Source organism: Petaurus breviceps, unplaced genomic scaffold (genome assembly GCF_028583685.1).
Source record: "Petaurus breviceps papuanus isolate PSGF00001 unplaced genomic scaffold, PetGlider_PUasm1.0 81, whole genome shotgun sequence".
NCBI lineage: Eukaryota > Metazoa > Chordata > Mammalia > Diprotodontia > Petauridae > Petaurus > Petaurus breviceps.
In genome coordinates, this window is record NW_027186546.1 from 110852 (window position 1) to 118429 (window position 7578).

The 7578-nt window shown below is 38.0% G+C and overlaps 1 protein-coding gene across 1 annotated transcript in view; it reads right to left on the bottom strand.

The window, feature by feature from the left end:
• The window catches only part of LOC138176096 (L-lactate dehydrogenase B chain), a 42637-nt gene extending 37123 nt beyond the window's left edge, over positions 1-5514 (bottom strand). Inside the window, exon 1 of the mRNA XM_069106820.1 lies at positions 5493-5514. The gene's annotated coding sequence lies outside the window, so the exon portion shown is untranslated. The remainder of the gene's footprint in view (positions 1-5492) is intronic.
• Positions 5515-7578: the final 2064 nt, after the last annotated feature.

Below are 7578 nucleotides of genomic sequence, written 5' to 3' on the forward strand. Positions count from 1 at the left end.
AGGAAGGAAGGAAGGAAGGAAGGAAGGAAGGAAGAAAAGGTGTTGCCCAACTGAAAGTTCTTCACTCACAGAGACTGTTGTTTGTCCTTTGTGACCACCTCTAGCCATTGGACCCAGGTAGCACCAGAGGAGAAAGTGAGGCTAGCACAGTTCTCCCTCAAATCCAATTACAAATCTTTCTTTCTTTCTTTTTCTTTCCTTCTTCCTTCCTTCCTCCATCTTTCTTTCTCCATCTGTCTTTCTTTCTTCTCCTTCTTTCTTCTCTTTCTTTCTTCTTCTCTCTCCACATAGGGTATCAATCACACCCTTACCTGCCTGTGCTCTGGCCAAAGGGAATATAAATTTTAATTTCTGAAACTGTTGTTGTTGTTTTGATTTTTTTCTCCTAAAAACCAGCCCTAATCCCCAGTCATTCTGGACCCAGACCAAGTCCTACTTGTTAACTGTTTGGGCCCTGGTTGACGCAGAATGAATGTAAATAACAGTTGTTTCTGTTTTGGCCAGAAACTCTAAAGGTCTTCCCCTCCCAGATCTAGTAGTTTGTTTTGGGTTTTGGTGTTTTGTTTTTTTTTTTTGAAGAGGTCATTTTTTGCCACATTTTTCTTAAGCCTTAATCACTGAATGAGCACTGCTTCAGTCAAACTGAGACCTGTTAAAGACCTTAGCTTGAAAAGGTCAAGGTCCCCCACTGCATCTTGGGCCATTTCCAGTTGTACTGATCCTTATCTGGCCACTGAACCTGGATGACTCTGGAGGAAAAAGTGAGGCTGGTGACTGCACAGCCCTCCCTCACTTACATCCAATTCAATTGCATGAAAATAGGTTTTATAAGATTGTACATACATAACCTCTATTTCATTGAGTATTCATTTCCCCCTGAATGATCATATTCAGTTTTGCTGTGTAGGTGATTCTTGGTTGTAATACTAGCTCTTTTGCTCTCCAAAATATCATATTCCAAGTCCACTGACCCTTTAATGTTGAAGTTGCTAAATCCTGTGTTATCCTGTGGCTCCATGGTATTTGAATTGTTTCTTTTTGGCTGCTTATGATTTTTTTTCCACTTGACCTAGGGGCTCTAGAATTTAGGAAAGGGGGAAATAAAATATTAAATTTAAAAGACAGTGATGGAGAAAATGCTAATGATGTAGATTAAACTTCAAAGTATATCCAGCATGCTTTTTGTGTGTGTGCCAGCACACCCCTGACTAATGGGTTCTTTGCTATTTAAAAGTTTTCATTATTGATAGTTCACATTTTTACTTTCTTAGATAAATTCAAGATAACTCTTAACTAAGTTTGTGTTATGCTTTAGAGAGTGCAAAATTGGGAAGGGAAATCCCATAAATAATTGAGTAGGCTAAATTCAACTGACTGGGAGATCATCTTCACTTTGGCCATCAAAAGGAAGTATGAGAGAGACAGACAGACAGACAGAGACAACCAGACATAGAGACAAAGAGAAAGAGAGAGAGGAAGAGGGAGAGAGATAGAGACAGAGACAGAGACAGAGAAAGAGACAGAGAGACAGAGAGAGACAAAGAGAGAGAGAAAGAGAAAGAAAGAGAGAGAGGGAGAGAGAATCTTGTTTATGCCATAAACCCTTTGGATATGTCTAGTGAAGTCTATAGATCCTTTCTTTAAAAAAAATTATTTTATTTTTCCCCAATTACATGTAAAAACAATTTTCAACATTCATTTTTTAAACTGAGCTCCTAATTCTCTTCCTCCCACCCCACTAATTTAGAAGATAAGGAATTTGATATAGGTTATACAAATGTAATAATGCAAACCATATTTCCATATTGGTCAAGTTGTAAGAGAAAATATAGACCAAAACAAAAACCCAAGAAAAAAAGCATGCTTTGATCTGTATGCAGATTCCATTAGTTCTTTCTCTAGGGATGGATAACATTTTTCAAGATAAGTCCTTCAGAGTTGTCTTGGATCATTGTATTGCTGAGAATTGCTAAGTTATTTACAATTAATTATCTTACAATACTACTGTTACTGCGTACAATGTTCTGGTTCTACTCATTTCACTTTGCATCAGTTCATATAAGTCTCTCCAGGTTTTCTGAGAGCATCTAGCTCATCATTTCCCATATCACAATAGTATTCTATCACAATCACATATCACAAATTATTCAGCCATTCTTCAACTGATGGGCATCCCCTCAATTTCCAATTCTTTGCCACTGGAAAAGAGCTGCTATAAATATTTGGGCATAGTTCCAAAATGCCCCACATAATGGTTGGATCAATTCATACTCCACCAAAAATGCATTAGTGTCTCAATTTTTCCATGTCTCCACTAATATTTATCGTTCTCCTTTTTCTGTCCTAATTTGCCAATCTAATAGGTGTGAGGTAGTACCTCAATGTTGTTCTAATTTGCATTTGTCCAATCAATAGTGAATTAGTATATATATATATATATATATATATATATATATATATTTTTTTTTTTTTTTTTTGCTTTTTGGAGGGCAATTGGGGTTGAGTGACTTGCCCAAGGTCACATGGCTAGTTTTCGTGTTAAGTGTCTGAGGTCAAATTTGAACTCAGGTCCTTCTGACTCCAGTGCTGGTACTCTATTCACTGCGCCACCTAGCTGCCCCAAGTTAGTATATTTTTTCATATGGCTATAGATAGCTTTGATTACTTCATATGAAAATTAATTTCATTTTTTTTTATCATTTGTCAGTTAGGGAATGACTCTTATTTTTATACATTTGACCCGTTTATATTTTTGAGAAAGAGGCCTTTTTCAGAGCAACTTGCATCAAAATTTTTTCAGTTATAATTGCTAACTGTATATCTTGCCATCCTATATTCCTCTTTTCCATTCTCTTTCTCTTTTCACCCTGTCCCTCCTCAAAAATGTTTTGCTTCTGACTATTGTCTCCCCCAATCCACCCTCCCTTCTATTAGCATTCCCCCCTTCTTTTCCCTTTCCTCTCCCACTTTCCTGTAGGCTGATAGATTTCTATACCCAATTGCATGCATCTTTAAGTCAATTCTGATGAGAGTAAGGTTCAAGGATTCTTCATACCTCACCCATTTCTCCCTCCAATGTAATATCTCTTTCTTGCCTCTTTTATGTAAGATAATTTGCCCCATTCTACCTTTCCCTTTCTCCCAGCGCATCCCTCTTTATCACCCCTTAATTGTATTTTTAAATATATCATCCCATCATATTCAACTCACACCTGTGCCCTCTGTCTATACATACTCCTTCTAACTGCCCTAATAATGAGAAAGTCCTTGTGAGTTACAAGTGTGACATACTTTTCCTGACAAACTTTTCAGTTGTCTTGGGCTGGAAAATTGTTTCACCCCATCCTTTTGTGGGTTCTACCACTCCAGGATTTGTTTTAGGGCATTATTTACAAGTCTTTGGAAGGGTTTGAAGGAGAGCCCAAGTGAGTCCCTCTGCCATTTTGTCCTCTCATTTCCTATACCCCTTCTTAGAATAATGTTTCAAAATGAAGAAAATAAAATATAAAGGATAAAAAGGAAGCCAATTATATTGAAATACAGTTATCAAAAAGTTCCAAGTTCATAGACACCAGGTTAAGAATCTCTGCCCTATATGTAAACTCTCACCAGCTAATCACTTTATCACAGAGCTGTTTGCTTTGCACCAGGGGCCTTTGGGGTTTTCTCCAACTCTTGTAAAGAGAAAGGGAGAGACTTCAAGATAAGGTTATATCCTGAGCCAGTCACAGTGACCTCTACTGGGCAACAATAACATAATAAGTAATAGCCCTTGGGTGAAGTTATTAACTAGCCCAAAATGCAGAAGACCTTGGAGAATTTTAATACTTTCACCCAAGTTCTGAAACAAAGAAAAATGAGAAGAAGTTGAGGTTCTTGGATAAAGGCTATGCAAGAGAAAGAATACACCATTTGGGTTCCTATATCTGGATTTGGAGGTTGTGATAAGGATGCAGGAAACTCAATTTTAAGGCAAGTCTCTTCACATGGAGAACATGAAAAGAGCTGTGGTAAAGCCTTAGTTAGAGAATGTCTCTGACTTGCTAGAGCTATGATGTACTGCATGGAGGCAGGGAACTTCCAAGGACCCAAGTACAAATTTACCTACTTGAAAATCCTGGCACAAACTGCCATGTGGGCAAGATTGTCAATACCCTGGAGAGGAGCAGAATCTAGTCCTTCCCCACACCTCACTGGAGTCACATCTTACCACCTAAAAAGCTGAGGCAAAGAAGGCAGGAGATGGAAGCAGTCTTTTCTTTTAACAGATGAAATACTCTATCACCCTGCTGCTATAACGGGGTGGTGGGACAACCAATGGACCACTTAGAATTTACCATGTTTTTGAAAATGCTCTGTTATCTTAGTAGTGGGTCACCTCATGGCTGGAAAGAGCTTCAGAACCTTCACATGAATGATCAGAACTATGCAAAGAATACATACATATACACATATAAACATAGTCAATCCAGATTAATAATTGTTTCTGTATTTGCAAATTTACCTACATGCTAAAATTAATTTGTAATCCCCAAATTGATACTAACATTGCTTTATTGGCCATTCATGGAGATACAGAGAGTGGCCAAAAATTTGAGTTAGCAAATGAGCATGTTCCCACCAAGGTCAAACCTGGTGATGCTTTCCCTCCATGTATCAGCTCTCATACTGTTAACAAGTATCTTTTTTGGTGTATTTAGTGCCATGTTGTTTTTTTCACATTTTTATGGGATTTTTTTTTGTTGGTGATTTCACTGTTTAAAATGTCCTGCAAGAGTAGTCTAGCCCTCCTAAGTGCAAGAAGGCTGCAATGTGCCTTAAAGAGAAAATACATGCATTAGATAAATCTCATTCAGGCATGAATTGTAGTGTTATTGGCCATGATTCAATGTTAGTGAATCAACAATTTGTCATTAACTCCCTGTTGCTTATAGGACCAATACCAAGTCTTGGGATAGAATTTAAAGCTCTTACATGGCCTAATTCCAATTAATCTTTCTAGTTATCTTTCATACTACTCCTCCTCAGAAACTGTCAGTAAACTGAATTACCGACTCCTGAATTCACGTAGTCCTTTCAGCCAAAAAAAGGGGTTAACATATATGTATTTATGTTGCATTTCAAATATGATATTAGAAAAGTAAAATCAAGTTTGAAAAGGACTCTATTTCTGGTTGTTATTTTCAATTATACTACAACAACAACAAAACTGAGGGCCCAGTACATTCAAGGCTCTCTTCTAAAATCCCTGTGGGATACACAAAGATAATACTTCCCATTAAACAAGATGAATAAGACAGAAAGGAATAAATACATTTCCTGCCCTCCCTCAAGGAAATTTCAAGTTAGTAACAGGACAAAAGAAGCACACAAATAGTTACAATATGATTTTCAGTTCAGTATGTTAGAAAGGAATAGGAAAAATATGAAACAATATTGAAGAGAATTGACCATTAGTTTCATTAATGTGGGTATTCTGGACTCTTCCTGACCTTTTGCTTCAATCATCTCTTATCTTCAATCTTTGGTGCACCTCGCTTTTGGTCTGTGTCCCTTCTGTCCACTGTCTAATTAAAGCTGAGTCTTTAAATAGAAATGAGACATTGCTATCACATCCCCTTTCCTGGCAACCATCCCCTTGCTCACCCCCATACACTGAGGTAGTTGATAGTAAGTGTACATACAAGGACACTGCTGTAGAGAGAACTGCCAAAAAGACCAAAACCCCTGCCACAGAGATCATCAGTTTTGTTTTGCAAATGCCATCATCATCATCATCACCATCAATTAACATTTATTCATAACTTATTAAATTCAAAGTATGACATAGTAGAAATAGGGCTGAACTTGGAATCACAGGGTCTTGCCTCTCACAGGACTCAAATTAAAATCCCAGATCTGTTTCTTACTATCTGTATAGTAAGTAGATTGGATAAGGCAAGTCTCTTCATGTGGAGAACATGAAAAGAGCTGCAGTAAAACCTTAGTGAGAGAAGATCTCTGACTTGCTAGAGCTATGATGTACTGCAAGGAGACGAGGAAATTCCAGGGACCCAAGTACAAGTTTACCTACTTGAAAATCCTGGCACCAACTGCCATTTGGGTAAGATTGTCAATAACCTGGAGAGGAGCAGAATCTCATCCTTCCCCACACCTCACTGGAGTCACATCTTACCACCTAGAGAGCTGAGGCAAAGAGGGCAGAAGTTGGGGCAGTTGCCTCTTTTATATGAGAGAATTTGCCCCATTCTACCTTTCCTTTTCTTCCAGTGTATTCCTCTTTCTCATGCCTTAATTTTACTTTGCAATATATCCAATCTGCTGCACTTCTCTGGGTCTCAGTTTCATTACTTGTAGAATAAGAGGGTTGCCCATAGTTAACCTTTGAGGTCCATTCCATCTCTGTGTCGATGTTCTAGTGATCCTATGATCCTAGGAGCTGAGAATAAAAGACATGGTTCCTGTCTCAAACAGCTTATGATCTAGTTAGTGTATGAGTAGCAAGTACTGTGGGAGGTAAAAAGAGGGAGAAATTCCTGGGTTAGAGCTATAGGAAAGGATGCACAGAGGACCTGAGTTTTGGTTGGGCTTTAAAGAGGAATAAGACTTAGGGAATTGCAGTCAGGTATGAATAAACTAGCTTTATTATACTAAATATACAATGGGAGGTCAAAGGCAGCCATCAGAATTTTAGAACTGAAAATTACCTATAAGGTCAACTAGTCCCTCATTTTCTTTCTTTTTTTTTAAATTAAATTTTATGTTTATTTTTGGTTTACATGATTCATTTCGACAAGATTTTGATTTACAAATTTTCTCCCCATCTTTCCCCTACCCATCACCCCAAAACAGGTATCCCACTGTAAACTCCCTACCCCAATCTACTCTTTCCTATATCCTCCTCCATGCCCCTCTGACTTTCCAGTAGGGTAAGATGGATCTCTCTACCCCAGTGCCTGTATATCTTATTTCCCAATTTCATGTAAAAATAATAATAATTTCTTTAAACATTTGATGTTAAAACTTTGAATTCCAGATTCTTTCCCTTCTTCCCTCATCACCCACCTTTACTGGAAAGATAAGCAATTCAATAGAGGTTGTACATGTAAATGCAAAACATTTCCATAGTGGATATATTGTAAAAGATTGACCATATTTCCCTCCATCCTCTCCCACCCCCCCACTTATGCTATTTTCTACTTTGACCCTGTCCCTTTTCAAAAGTGTGTACTTCTAACTACCCTCCCCCCCAATCTGCCCCCCCTTCTATCATCCCCCCTCTCATTCCATTCTCCACTACTCTCCTGTAGGGTAAAATACCCAATTTAGTGTGTATGTTATTCCCTCCTTAAGCCAAATTCAATGAGAGTAAGGTTGACTCATTCCCTTTTGCCTTCTGGTTCTTCCCCTCCATTGTAACAGTCTCTCCCCATTTGCTCTCATTATATTCCTCTCTCACCTCTCAATTTCACCTTTTAAGTATCATACCTTCCTATTCAATTGATCATGTGCCCTATGTCTATGTATACCTGTACACATATAGACACACACTCACATATGTATTCATATGCCCATATA